The 15470-nt window shown below is 39.4% G+C and overlaps 1 long non-coding RNA gene across 1 annotated transcript; it reads right to left on the bottom strand.

The window, feature by feature from the left end:
* Positions 1-1147: 1147 nt before the first annotated feature.
* On the bottom strand, positions 1148-10801 carry LOC103461801 (uncharacterized). The gene is made up of 3 exons (XR_533199.1): positions 10708-10801; positions 8089-8227; positions 1148-1415 (listed from the first exon to the last, which is right to left on the bottom strand). It is a non-coding gene; the product is annotated as an uncharacterized LOC103461801 (long non-coding RNA).
* Between the last annotated feature and the right edge of the window lie 4669 nt (positions 10802-15470).

Here is a 15470-nt window from a genome sequence, read left to right as displayed (position 1 = left end):
TTTCACACACAAGTTGCAGAGTATGTAACAGACACATGAAAGCTGATAAGTGAAAGCCAACGGAGCAAAGCCCGGCGTTCTAACAAGCATCAATAATGGATATCTGTACCATCTCCTGGGCTGAGCGCTGCAGGAGGCTGGTAGTGGAGTGAAGCAACCATCTGTGGCCCAAACAGAAACCCTCTGAAGCCTTCATCCCCCCGAACATCCACCGCCGCTCGCTCTCATCTTCGCACCCTCTCTCCCAAGACCTCAATGCTGTTGGGACTTTGCAGCTATTTAATGTTTAATGCCCTCTAAAGCCAAAAGAATGCAAATTTGTGCAGCCTGCTACCAATTTTCCCTCTTTTCACTCTCACCCTGAAATTACAAATCTGTTGTCCCCACGGCCCTATTTATCCCCGGCGTTACAGCTGGGGACAATTATGTGCAGGAAGCTTGCAGGGGGGCGTATTTTGGGAGCAGCCAGGAAGTGAGATGCGGATCCGTCCTTTAAGGAACGCAGAAAGTGGAGGGGTGCCCTCTGGCCACAGGGTGCTTTCTGGGGTACCTGCACCGAGCCCCACCCTGCACCGGCTCCCCCTGCTCCCCCGCGGTCTGTGGAGATTAGCCAAAACAAGACGTCGAGGTGGAAGGGGTAGATGAGGTGGGGCAGGGTGAAGAAAGATGAAAGCAACTGAGAAAATGAGAAGCAACTCTGTTTACGTCCCGGACTGACCCCCACTGTGCTTTGATGACCTGAGCGATCGCATTTCAAGAAGTGAAAATTAAATATTTCACTGCCCGAAGATATCTGACAGGTTTGTTGTTGTTAAGTAGTGGATCAAAAACTTATTTTAATTAATTTGGTCTTTTGTTCATGAAGAACTGTTGGGATAAAAGATAACCCTGGTGAATAGATATTTTAAGAGGAAAATGTTAATCTGTGCAATGAAAGGAACGACTCTCCAAAGTGAATGTTCTCTCAGGTGATTCGTTTTCATTAGGCCTGCCATGATGTACATTAAATTAGACATTTAATAAAATGGGCTTTATTCTGAAAAATTATTTTTCAAAGTAATCAAAATAAAACATCTCTATCAAAGTTAAAAATTCTTAATTGTTTTCATTTGAAATGAACTGAATTAGTTGGCCTGTTAGCCTCAGTCCTGTAAAATCATTAAAAAAAACAGTTTTTATGGTTTTTACAGAAGATTATCTTCCAGATCTACATTTTAAATGTTTACCATTGAATCTGTCCTGTAGCAAAACTGTTCCTATTAAACCAACTCAAAACAAAAGAGTGAAACACAACAAGTAAGTAAAATTAAATGTCAAATTTCTGAAAGAACACAAATTTAAAGGCATGAACATCGTCAGAATAAGAGCTGAGGTCAATCTGGAGGTCAGTTCAAGGGAAATCCACGAGATCATCACTGTGAAGGTAGGAAAGAAGAGACGGTTGTGAAATATTCAAACATCCCTGGATAATAAATTAAAGGTCATGATGTGAATGTTTTCTTCAAGGCTGCAGTCCGACTCCGATGTTCCTGCTGACCGACTGCGTGAGACGCAGTTTGTTCATGAAGCTCAAGTCCCAGAGGTCCAATCTGAGTCGAGTCCTACGTCTTTGTTTTTGACATTTACGTCCAAATCAAGTTCAAGTCTGAGACTGGAGAAACCATCGCTGGCCGCTAAACATGAAGTTACTAAAAAACTGAAAAATAGTCCAGGACTTACACACAAACTTTAGTTATTAAGAGACACTGAAAATCTGTTTTTGATCATTTTATGTGGTGAATAAACATTCGAATAGAAAGACCACGGTGAAGTGAAACTCATTTACCACTGATTTATTGGTGCCACTTTCCTTAATTTTGGGAGATCAGTGATCGGCCGATACTTACATGTGAAACCGATACGATACCGATACTATACTGTCCACTGACCACTGTCCTCTTCTGTGAGACGTTTACAGGCAGACCGGCCCACCTGGCTAACAATGATCACCACAGTGTTGCAAATTCAGCAACTTTCTTGCTATATTTAGTGAAATTTCAGGCTAAAATAACTGGCAATGCCCAAAATCAGAACTGGCAGCTCAGGCTTTTTAAGTCCAGGATCGGCCAGAAGAACATCAGTCAGTGCAACCCTATTTACTATTACAGCAACATGACTTTTGTTGATAGATTTCAGTTTTTAAAAGTAATGAAAGTATTTATATTGCTAGAAAACATCAGACAAAAAGTAAATCTGAAAAATCTTTGTAAATATCGGCTTGTGAACCGATATAAGGATGGATTATTCAGGCTAATTCACCTTTACATCCCAGAACCACATAAAGTCGTGATGGTGCTTGATTTATGGGTTTTGTGCTCGTATGAATTACCTTAAATCTTCTTCCTGGGACACTTTAAGCAGAGCGGACAGGGAGGCTGCCTTCATCATCCTTTACTGCTGTAGCTTTCATCAGTGACAACCAGCGGATGCTAATATTTCTTTGTTCCTGTGTGTGTGTGTGAGTGTGTGTGTGAATTCGGGGCACTGTGAGGAGGCTGACTGATAAACATCCTCTCAGGGGAAGCAGGTCGGGGTGGCATTTATCTGAAGGGACTCTTTTGTTCTTTGTGCTTTCAATTATTCAAGGGGCATCCTTTTCTCCGGCTCTCTTCTGCTCGACATGAGCCCAACATTCACCACCTCAGGGTTAAATATCGGCTCACCTTCAGACCCCCACAAGGAGAACGCAGCCATCGCTCAGAACGAAGCTATTTGCAGTCGGTGTGAAGGCGACACCCAGTTCGGAGCTGGGATCACATTTTACTGCTCATCTGTGAATCCATCCAGGATGTGATTCAATGGGTATTAGTCTGTATCAGGGGTGTCCAAACTCGGTCCTGGAGGCCCGGCATCCTGCATGCTTTAGTTCTCTCCCTGGTTTAACCACCTGGATCAAATGATGGCTCGTTAGAGGCCTAAGGAGAACATTGACATGCTGAAAAGGTTGTTGCTACCACCAGGAAGAGAACTAAAACATGCAGGATGCCGACCCTCCAGGACCGACTTTAGGCACCTCTGGTCTATATAGATCTGTTATAGCTTATTTAAAAGATAACTGGATGATTCCTGAGCCAATCACAGCATTTTGCTTTGCTTAATATGAAACATCACACATTTATTTTTATTCCTCATATCTTTAGAAAATATGACAGATCGTGTGTAAATAACATAATTTTTTTCTGAAAAGTGAAATAATCTGCCAGTAGATTTAACACCTTTTCATCAGTATTAAGGAACTATTGACTTGTATCTTCCTGAAAAGTTACATGCAAGTTAGTTTTGTCTTATTTCAAGTCTATTAAGATGTTTGCACCAAAAACAAGAGAAATACTTTTTAAAACTTTGTCTTTTTTCAGTGCAGCTTGCAAACTATTTTGTTTTCATTTCATGTTTTTGCTCTTTTTTTCCCCCCCAACATCACTGAACTAACTGTTAATTTAATACGTCCATCTACGCAAAAATTGAAACTATGTGCATCGTGGTGCGATAAGGCTTTCACAAAGAAATCAAAAATCAGACAAAATTGTTATCAGCAGATCAAAGATTTAAGAAAACATGAAGATCTGATCAGTGCGTCCACTAGGCTGATGTTTCCATCATACAAAAGTCTCATTCGTCGCACAAATCCTCCGAATATTTCCACAAACATAAAAGCAGGATTGTAAATTGAACATCAGATCATCTCTGTACCGTGATGCTGAGGCGGGGTTTGTACACAGAGCTCACTTGTCCTGCCCAGACCAGAGGACAAGACAGAATGATCCGTCTCTCACTCTTATTTCCCCACAGACCGCCGTGAGTGCATGTGTGTGTGTGTATGAATTGAAGTGTGTGTCCTCAAAGGTAATCAGGCTCTGTGTTCAAAAAGATGGAGGCTCCCAGAGGGTCAGGTGGGGGAAGGTGGGGGGGAGAGGGGGGGCTACCTGACGGCCACATTTATCATCAGCCGGGAACTGGAGAGGAAAGGTTGTATTTGAGCATCTCAGATGTTGTTCAAAATCAATCTGCTACTCTGCTTCACCCACAGAGCAACATAGAGACTGATTGTTTGGCTTTTTTCTGCAGCTGTGTGCCATTGCTTGTATGGCTGCTGATTTGTTTTGCCAGGAGATTGATATCTGAAAGCACTTTTGTGGCTGTGCAGCGGGAAATGCTATCTGGTTCAAAGTTTTGCATTTCAAGTTCAAAGCTTCATCAAGTTAATAAGCCTTTAAAACTCATGGTATGTATTAAGAAAAAAAAATAAAAATCCAGTCCTGGTGGTAAAAATCCAGAGTTATTTTAGTAATATCTAAAGTAGGTCAGCGCTGATTTTCTCCAAACCGCACATCCTCAGATCATCCATGAACAAAATATCAAATACTGATTTAATGAGTTGGCTAAAAACAACTCATTTTACAGTTAAGACATGAAAGGAGAATCACTAATGAGTTCAGGAAAAACTCCCTGTTATCCCAGTCAGTTGATAAAACACATAAACTGAATCTTTTTACAGCCACAACTCAAGACTGAAAGACAAATATTTCATTTTCTTAAGACAAACCAGGCATTTCATTACAGATTATTTAAGTCAAAACCACTTTACTTGTGTTTAGTATATAAGAAAAGTTTCCTAAATGTCCTGATTGGGTCAATATTTTAACTGTTGCTGCAGAGTAGCATATTTTATTAATGATCGATCAGAGAGTCGATCAGTTCTGGAGAGAAATGCATCAGCCTTCCATGTTCATAAGCATCATGACTCAATAACTGTATTGATTTTCAAAATTTAGCATCAGAGCAGACAATTGATTAAAACACTAATCTATAATCAATCACTGTGTGACGCTCAGCTTTCAGAACAACAAACTGAAAACTGTTCAGTTTTCCGTGACTTTGGGCAGATTCAGTTTTCAGAGAAATCATGTTTTAAATGAAAATGTTTAGATTTGACTTTCTGGAAGAAATTCATGAGATCAAAATTCTTTAAATTATTTTCATTCAGCCACTGAGGTTACATTTCATAACTGGAAATCACAGCGACTTTGAAAATACGTTTCATTAAATGAAGCAAACTCCCTTCTTCACTAAAACCTTTCTTACAACAGTTTGAATATTTCCATCTGAATATTTGTCAGATGATATGAATCCTGCTTCCCATCATCATAATCCACAGATCAGGACTGGGCCACTGCAGGCTGATGTTAATACCTATCAGCAGGGACGTGTTGGTAAAATTAAAAGTTAAAATTAAACCTAAATACCTCTGAGTTTTGAGGGGCTGTTATGTTCTGTAGCTTCATGTGTTATTTTATGTGTCAAAAAGCAGGGAGAGCCTGAAATCTGGGTAAAAAATTCCCTTATATATTCTAATTTTGGGGACACGAGCTTTCAAACCTGTAAATATCATGTTTGTAATATTTGTGTAGCGTTGTATTTTGTCACTGCTGGCCATAAAAATGTAACATTTTCATCCCACCAGTTGTATAAAGTATTCATGATGATGCCAGCAATAGAAATGGAAACCTGTTAATACACACGTCTTGTGAAGAGATGTTGATCTGCAGGTTTGAATAAACATAACTTAATTAAATATCAAGAGTATTTTTAAAATCAAAGTTTTGTTCATTCGGGCCAAAAGCTGTGGAGCCACTAAAACATAATAAATTGTTTCAGTGATAACTACTTTCAACCATTAACGGTAACATTTTTTATGTCATTTTTAAGGACTTTTTGCTCACTCTTTCTTACAGAAAATAATCAATTCAGTGACATTGCAGGATTTTTTTTTAACAACAAACAACTTGTTTAATATCATGAGAAAACATCCTAATCAGAATTAAATCTGGACAAGGTCATTCTAAAACATTCGAAGGGAAATGTCGTTATTTACAATCTGAACTTTTATTTAAAACATTTAAACCTCTGTAAACCTTTGTTTCCGATTCAGCTCTTTCAGTTTGTATTTATTCCAAAATTATTCCTAATTTTGCCTCGAAATGAGCAAAAGCATCCCAGTGAATAAATTCATAAACACAGTTCAAAGCCGTGCTACATGAAGGAAACCAGCAGAGCGATGGGTCGCCTCCTGAATTTTTCATTTGTCATGTGAAGCGAACACAAAGGCTTTTTCAAGAGTCATAAAAATGCTGCAGTTTGGCTGCCACAGTCAGCACCAGGCTGCTCTGCCGTCTCCTGGGGCAAAATTAGAGCGCAGCCTCCTGTCAGCGCTGTTCATTCCTACGGCTCATCTGTGACTTGAAGCTAACGCTAACAACAGGCAGGTCACCACGGCGATCATCCTCTACGAACAGAGGAGGCTCCATTCGGTCATTAAAGTCAGATTTTCTGTCTCTACCTCTGCTTTAAAATGTCATTCTGTTGCTGTTATTGCCAAATTTCTCATTAGTTTCTATTCATTTTAACCCGTCCGTCTGCCACAAGCAGCCAACCGAAGCATTTTCCTTTACCGTCTCCCTCTTTCTTTTCCCTGAGCAGGACTGACAGACAGCCTCCAGCTGCACATCAGCAGGATGAAGACGTTTGTCATGCGTGTGATAAAACCGAACAGAGGTATAGGACTTATCCGCAGCCCTGTGGGAGTCAAAGGTGACACAATTAGCTGGACTCTGAGGCTCTACGGTTGGGGGTCTTAGCATGGACCGAGTCATGAAACTGCACCTTCATTCATAATGAATGAGCAGCAAGGCGTCTGTTGCAGCTTGTAATTCCAGCCTTGCTTTGAAGTGATGAGAGCGAGAGAGAMGTGAAGCAGGAGCGGAAGAGTTTCAGAGCCAAACCTTCGACCGGGAGTCAGCTGTTGTTTGAACACGTCGTCCACAAAAGACAATTTCTAGGTTCTTTCCCCCTTTTAGGCCCAAGGTTCAAATGTCCACCTGGATATTTTTGATTATTTTAGTTGTACGCAGTTCTTTAACTTGTAAAAGTATTCCTACACACTTCGATAACAATGCAACAAATGGATTCCAAAGGTTTCGACAGCTCAGCGTTCAGCGTATTTCAGGCTGAAATTCAGTGAAGAAGACAAATTATTGTTTTGTGAAGGTACATCCGTAGTAAAAAGGAAAACATACCCTGCTCTCTTCGATTGTTTTATGTGTCAGGAGATAAAAAAGGTCCCTGATCATTTGAAGTTCTGGAAACAAGAATCTATTAATTCCTTGTTCTCTCTTTCCATAGCTTGACAGTTTTTGTTTCTCTGATGTTATTTCTGCTCCGCTGTTGATACCCAAGTTGAATCTCTCCAACAATGAGGACATTAYACACACACACAAAGAAAATAAAGCTATGATAATCAATTGTTTGTGTGGAACATTTGTCATTTTAATGAGCAACTAAAGCAGTGGAAGGTATCAAAGCTAAGGGCAGCAGGTTTCATCCATGGGTAGCTACATAACATGCTCATACATAACCAAACAGCGACTGACGCAGCTCATTATGGAAGCACCTTCTGACCTAATGTGGGTTTTAAACCTTTTCACGTTAATGACAGCGAAAKCCTAAAGCTGCAGCCACTTGCTAAAAAYTTAATACCCATTTTAAAGGACAAAAGCAGAGATTTTTACCATCCAAGTCAATCACATCATCTCATGTCAAAGTAACTGTACTTACTTTCAAAGAAATGAAAGTAAAAGCAGAGAAATACTGAAGGAAACGGTGAAACGGCAGCAGAAACATCCCGTTCACACCCGACTGCTGACCATGAGCTGCTTGGTTGGCSTTTCAGATTCCCTGCAGTCACATTTTACTAAAGTTATCTGATAACTGGAACAATTTTATGTGATTCTACCAACACTTAGTTTATTAAGATAAAGTTATTAATCTACCAAACCTCTGTCTTTCTCTTCTCTGAGTTCAGGAACCAGAGCCAGCAGGTCGCCTGGTTCCCACTGAGCGACATGGACTCTCATTGGGTCGGCGGGATTAAACCCAAACGTCTTAATGTTAGCATGAGACACACTAGTGTGCCTCATGCTAATGGTAACAATAGCATATCATTGTCCTTTTAACAACCAAAACATACCAAATGGTGAACCAAACTGCACTGACCTGTGCTGCGTTGTGAAGTGGACACAAGGCTCTATCGCCCTTCAGACTCCAGACTCTTCCAGGATTTCCAGGCATTCCAAGGAACGGCAAGTTTTCCTTAATTTGGTTTCCTCCCAGTGGGGAGCTCCCAAATAACCTCCTGAAGGAAACAATCAAAAGGAATAATTTAGGATTTCCCAACATGCCCACCTGACTCCSTCTGATGTGAAGCAGSAGCAGTTACAGTCCGATCCCTCCTGGAGGAGGGAGATCATCATTTTCCAAAGGAAATTCAGCATTAAGGAGGATCATTCTGGCCACTTTTGCTATTTGTAAAAAATTCAACTGGCACATTTTTTAAGAAGAAGTGAATCCCAAAGGTCAGTAGTTTTTGTCAATAGATGAATTCAAGCATCTTTATCCCAAAAAAAAAAAAAAAAACATTTAAGAGACGACAATGAGGTATTCAGTATATGACCACTTTAAGTTAAATCATCTATAAAATATTTTTTTTTGTATCTTTTTATCTTGGCTGATCTCAGCATAAAAATAAATAAAAAAATTGGACTTGTCCAGTTAAAGAAATGAGAAAATAAAAGCCAATCTGCATTAGAAGACGACAGCTTGTTTAAAACCAAGCAGACATAATTTATGGGYTTTACTGAACTGAYGCCACTCCACCAGCCTTCATGTTATCATTATTCTACTTTCACTTCTTACATTCTYTCCTCATGTTTTCTTTGACTTTTGGTGGTTTCCTCTCAATTGAGCAATAAAATGTTTTCATCCTCAACACCTTTTCACAAAGGTGAAAAAAATGCCAGTTATTTTACTACAGTTACAACCTCCTGAAACAGTAAAGATGTTTTCTGACAATTTGGTCTGAATAGAAACAAGATTTTATTTGACAATTTAGGAAAAAAAACAAACCAAAACTGGAGAAAAAGAGCCAACGCAGAATTATGCTTCAGAGTCCACAAAGCTAAAATAACAAACAAAACGCACCCTGCTGTGTACTATGAAATAAAACACAACAGAACTGTCCAATGGCTGAACTTCCTGTTTATCCACAGAACAGGAAGCTTGTCTTTTTAGATGTTCACAACTACCCACACATAAATATTCACATCAGGCTGCAAGAGCAGACAGCAAACAGACAAGATCACTGCAGATGCAGGCTGAGGGAGAAGAGACCCGACACTTTGAGACGGCGCTCCAGCTGCAACAGGAGAAACAGCGCTCTGCTCAGCAGCGCCCCTACAGGTCGGTGGCTGTAACAGCGGCTCCTTATGGATTTGGACCATCCATCCATTATATTCCTGCAGGTGCCAAACTTAGGATCCGCCAGATGAACCATAATTGTGCCTCTTAGGTTTACCCAAATTGCAACATGTCAAAAACTGACTGACGTTTTCAGAAAAATCACAAAAGCTTTTATTGGGCTATTTTTTTTACTAATTAAAGTTAATGAGACACTCAGAAGGTCTGAAGAGCTTTTCTTTAATCACATTGGAACAGAACTGGAGTGCAGATTGCTTTTAATAACGGAGAACAAGCCAGGCCCAGTGGGCTCAAGAGTACTTTAAATATAGCTTTTGGTAAAATGTCAATGGGCCTGAAGTAAAGTTAAATAGTCTCCAGTAAATATGAGCAGCTTGAGCTGCCACAGCGTTGAAAGGAGGATAAAGATGCTGTAAAATACTTTGTGGTCACTGTGACTGTAGGTCATCTTGGTCAGCTTCTGTCAGAGAACCCATGACTTAAACTGATGTTTCTACCATCAATTATTCACCCAATTAATTTCCTGCTCTAATGGAGGCTAACGACTAGCTTTACGTGCATTCTGAATTTCACTTCTTGACTATAACAAACACCTGGAGATTTGTGACCAGAGTTGCACCTCAAACGGCTCGCAAAATGAGCGAGTGTAATCTGATGACACACATTCACACATGCAAAACCTCGCAGTTAAAGGTTTTGTGTTTCATAAGCAGAGGGATGTCCACACATGGCTTCCCCATCCCTCCGCTCTCTCTCCTCTGGAGGGTTAATCCATCGCCCCGTCTCCTCTGGTGGGTATGACAACGGGGCATTAACTCTTTGGTCTGTTAGGGTTCAGTTTCTGCTCAAACTTTCACTGGAAGTCGTGAGCAACTCTGTAGCTGTCGCCGTTATGGACACATGGCGAGTGTTCGGTCAGAGTGTGTCTGGCAGATGGCTGAATATGAAGCATCATAAAGTGAAGGAGAGAAAGTGCAGAGGGACTATTAGGCTCAGGGTACGATAATGTGAACAGAAAGAGTTTAGGAGGTGACTGTAAAGTGCAATTTATCATCCAGTTAAATCTGTAAGCTGCAGTTTGATTTTAAGCTCTTAGGTGCAGTAGGTCAATTTAATTTTGGGGGGAAATCACAGATGTGCACAAGCCTTCGTGGCTTGGCAATGGTAAAAGCACCATCTGCCTAAATTGTAGCTTGATTACGACACATATAAAATTTCATAGGCTGAGGGGAATGAATTGTAAACAGGAAAATGAAAGGAGGTTTCTGTCTGAGGCTACTTTCCTTTCGGGTTTCTTGTAATTCCTTTGCTGGCTTCCTGTCACACATGGACAGTGAAATGTAAACAGTCCACACTAACCTTGTTGCGGTTCATATATCTTCATTCAGTAACCGCTTTATAAGCTGCAGCTCAGCTGAACCCTCAGAAAGGCCTCATTTCTTTCTGGCATTAGATCCCCTTCATCATTCACTGTAAACATGAAACCACAATCTCCCTTTAGAGATTATCTTGTACAATCGCAAATATGCTCCTATTAACGTCATGCTGAACTACTGGCATGGTATGAAATGATTCAGTTTTGTGTTGTCTGGACTTTTGCTCAGCTTCCTTGCATTGATGTTTATTTTAAAGCTTTTCATGCCTCAGTTATTTTCCTGTAGTTGCCTCAGTTTTCTTGCTTCACTCAGAGGAGATTCATCTATTATTATACTTATATATGCTACATAAAGAGGACCACTTTCTCAATATTTCCCTACAAATGGAGGTCATTGTGTGGAAATTGAGGACATTTTCTGCTCCTCACTTTTTAGTCCTTTTTCTGTGCTCTGCTAGTTAGATTTTGAGGTATGGTGCAAATTAAATGTAGTTTAAAGTGAGAGAAAATGTTTGGGTTTGGCATAAATACTCTAACAAAAATGCGTGGAAGTCAATACAAAGTCCTTATAAAATTAGAAGAGTAAATAAACATCCTTCCACTTCTGCTCAGACGTCTCTGCTGAACATTTTCAGTTTCTATTGAACAAACAGCGACAGTGGGTAACAGCAATAACGGCGGTTCGTATCCTAGCAACCGAAATCAACAGAAGGCAAGATAGAGACAAAGACAGAACCACATCCTGTTGAGCATCCTTCAAAATAAAAGACTTCCTCTCTCCAAAATAAATCGTGCTTTGGACTTAAATATGTTTCACTTCAGCTTTTAGTAATTATAAACAATGTTAATTTCAGTGAATAATAATTATGTAAATTATGGTTAATAACATATAAAATGTAAAAAATTCACAATACAAAGTCCTCAGTTTACTGTACAATGATGTTTGTTTATCGTTTTAGTTATTTTTGCTCATAACCTATTCTTTTTAAAATATTCTCAGAGTTTATAGAGGTGTTTTTTAAAAGGCATCATAATTTACACAATTCTTAAAAATTATTTTTGGACATTAAAAATGTTGTACAGTAATTAATAGAAAGATCAATTTTGTATATGGGTGACTTGAAACAGGCTGCATATGCAAAAAAAATAACAAATAAAAAGTAAAATGAACCTTTACCTTCATGTCAAATCAGCAGCTACCTGAACCAACCAGTGACTTGACAATTTCTGTAATTTTATGCTCTCAATGAATTAAAATGAATCAGACCGAAATGTGTCTTGAGTGATTTTTCGTCTCACGCATCTGAATACAGACCAGGCTTTAAGACAGACTGCAGCTATTAAGAAATTAGAAGAGGAGCAGCTCTCTGGATGTTTTCGACATTGCTCTTTATTGTAAGCAGAGTGAGGGGAAAAAGAAGGTTCCGTATGAGATTTATTAGTTTAAGAGCTTCGGAAATCTGGGTAATCTGCCAACTGGGAACCAGACTCCAAACTGAGGCAGCTTAGCAGGGCTGCAGTGATAGGAGGCCTGATTCATAAGACAGTAATGCTTCTCTTCTAATTGAATTGACTGAAGCTCAGATGAAAATCTGCTAATAGCTCTATGAGTAACAACCATTTTTTTTCCCTCTTCTCTTGTGCTGCAGCACTAACAATGACACGGAATTGGTTCTGAAAAAGCGAACCTTCTCCTCAGTCAATTTAGAGGTAAAACAGTATTACCACAGCAGACCCTCTACCCTCTAAAGACATTATGTATGTATGAGGAGAGCGATTCCTATTATCTCTGCGGATTACAACCCACTGTCATCACTGCAGTGAGGAATCAATGTGATTTCTTCTGTTCTTTGGGTTTTTATCTGCCTATTATGAAAACAATCCATTGAGCCAAAGGATTCCTCTGATACACAGAACATTTTTCAAACATAAAGTGCATGGATACAATCAAACTGCGAAAATATGAAGCTATGCTCACCAAATCATCTTGTAGATTGAAGACGGGTAAGATGTTTACCTGAGTCCAAAGTCCCTCCCACCTTCACAGAACCAAAAACCATCCTGACTGGTAATTAGGTCATTTAGGTGATTGTATTTATTTAGCACATTTTCAGCAACAAGGCAGTTCAAAGTGCAAGGTAAATGCATCATCTACTCATCTTTTCCGGTTCTGCATGCCACGTGACCAGAGATAGCCCCGCCCACAACCGTTCAGGTTGTGGGCGGGGCTAACGGCAGCGCGTCCTTGATCTCTCCACAGGTGAGCTGAATTAGGACAATCAGGAGACAAAACAGCTTTTCGGTTTGTGCAACGATGGCGCTGAAACTCTGTGACGGAGAAGCAGGACTTTAAACTTAAACGACGATCAGTAAACTCACTTCTTGAACTCTGAAAATGACCCTGGAACTTTTGTTTTTGGGTGAAAGTTTAATTTGTATTGTTCAGTTAGGTAAACGTGTGTAACATGAGCATTTAACCCAGTTAGACATACTAAACGAACTGTTTAGGTGTTCTACTAATTTGTATAAATAATGTAAGAACAAGCTAAATCCCTTTTTAAACCTTTGTTGAAATTGCGTAAAATATAATTTGGCTAAAAATGTACAGAATATCCCTCAAAATCACACTTTTACCTAGAAATTTTCTCTTAAAATTCTAATTTAAAAATCCTCACCTTCTACCTAGATGTACTAACATCAACTTTCTGAAATACTTTTTTGTGATTAACTTAAATTAACATGCCTGTGTTTCTGTTCGAAGGTTTTCCACCTGTTCCAACTGGCCAAATAAAACTGAAGTGTGGAAACCTGACGGCCATTAAAACATTGATGATTGATCTTCATTTGGTTTGTTGTAGATTCTGACTGTTGCTGGTTTAATTGACTCATTAAAACTGAGCAATGTTTTTCCTGATCTGCTTTTGTCCAGTTTTGATTAAGCCTGTCTGAAAATCTCTGCAAAGATGATCCATATTTTGAATATTCATTTTTAGATGAGGTTGTTCATTCAATCTGGTGGTAGGAGAGGAGAGTAACTGTTTGGTGGCATCAGATGTAATGACAAATATTTAGCTCATGCTTGTTTGATTTATCTTAATGTTTTTATTTTGTCATAAATGATGCATGTGGGCAGGATCACTGTGTACAGCCTGTAATTTTTACTTTTTTCCTCAACATTTCCCCCTAATTTTTTTTGTAGTTTCTCAAAACTCTTATTGGAAGACAAAGCAACTTTTGTGAAATTACTGAATACTTTTCAGACATCAGATACTTTACATACAGGTTACTTGTCTGAAACATTTATGAAGAGTTTGTGGTACATTCCAGGAAAGTACCTTGTAATTCAAGCTGCTATGAAACCACCTGGAAAACCTAATATGTTGGGCAGAATGAGGGACGACACTAACAGGGTGTGAGTAGTTTGTGCCCAGTATTCAAGAGTCCGTGGCTTCATTTTACACAATATCTATGGAAAGTCAAAATTATTCCAAAAGTGCTGGTGAAACCTTTAAATCCCAAATTAATCTGAAAATGCGTGATGATGTTCTCCTTCATCCAGAATACTTGGGGTGGATGAGGGAGAAACTCTGGTCTGCTTGTCAGAATCCTGTTTAACTCGATCCAAGACATCATTCTGTAAATGTTCCCAAAACTTTCCCAGCTTGGATATTTAATCCCCACATTTGTTCCTGGGTTTGCCCCAACTGTCTGTTCTCAAATGGATTTGTAGAAAATCCCCAATATCCATCGACCTCATTGGCTGATATTGGTTATGACTCTAACAGAGTCTAGGGGGGGGGTTATATATTTTTATAAATTAAATGGAATTTCTTTAAAATGTGTAACATAATTGGAATGTAATGTTAAGGGATTGAAATGCATTTGATTTTCTTTTTAGGATGACTTTACAAGAAGTCGATGGTGTAGCTAGAAACTGTTAAACGACAGCATGTCTGCACCGTTTTACCTGAAACTGGAGTCACTTTCTAAATCCTGGACTTTCAGGCTTCACAACGCCTCATACTGTGTCCCCATTAGGGCCCATTCAGAACTCGTATGTTCGTTCCAGATGTTTGTTTTTACCCTGCTAATCCAGAGTCGTCCTGCGTCAGACCTTTACATGTGTACAGCATGGAACTTTAATGGAAAATCCCTTTTAGGGCCCATATTTGGTCCCCATGTGGAAATGGCTGGGTTTGTTTATCTTTACAGTTTAGGCCTCGGTATTAAACCCATATAAGTTACAGAGCAACCATTAAACATAGGAACAATCCCACTTCTGGTTTGCACCTGCTACAGATTTAAATGTTTGTTCCAGACTGATTTTGAGTTTCTGACCCAGCTGGACAGTTAAAAGTTCTCTAAAAGTGTATTTACGGAATGGCACTTCATGATGACAAGCATTCAGGAAGACTCCTTCATGTTCGTGTCGGTCTGATGCTCATCCCTTCAAATAAAGCGTTCTCCAAAATTATGACATCTGGACAAACCCCAGGTTTAAGAATATAACTAGATAAACTGTCACTTTCTGAATTAGAAAAGAATTGATCATATTTTTCTCAGATTGCGCAAACAAAAATACTTCCTGACCAAAAACAAGGTTTGACATCAAACAAGGAGGAAAATGTTTGTTTCTTTGAACTGTGTGTGACACCAGTTCATGGAGGGCATTAAACTCCTACCTGGATTATAATCCCAATCTGGATCAGAAACAACCTGCAGTATTTAATTACTTTTTTCCTTGGGA

The sequence above is a fragment of the Poecilia reticulata genome, linkage group LG2 (assembly GCF_000633615.1).
Source record: "Poecilia reticulata strain Guanapo linkage group LG2, Guppy_female_1.0+MT, whole genome shotgun sequence".
In the NCBI taxonomy this organism is placed as follows: Eukaryota; Metazoa; Chordata; class Actinopteri; order Cyprinodontiformes; family Poeciliidae; genus Poecilia; species Poecilia reticulata.
Note: the sequence above shows the minus strand (reverse complement) of the source record. Positions and strands in the feature narration are given on the sequence as shown.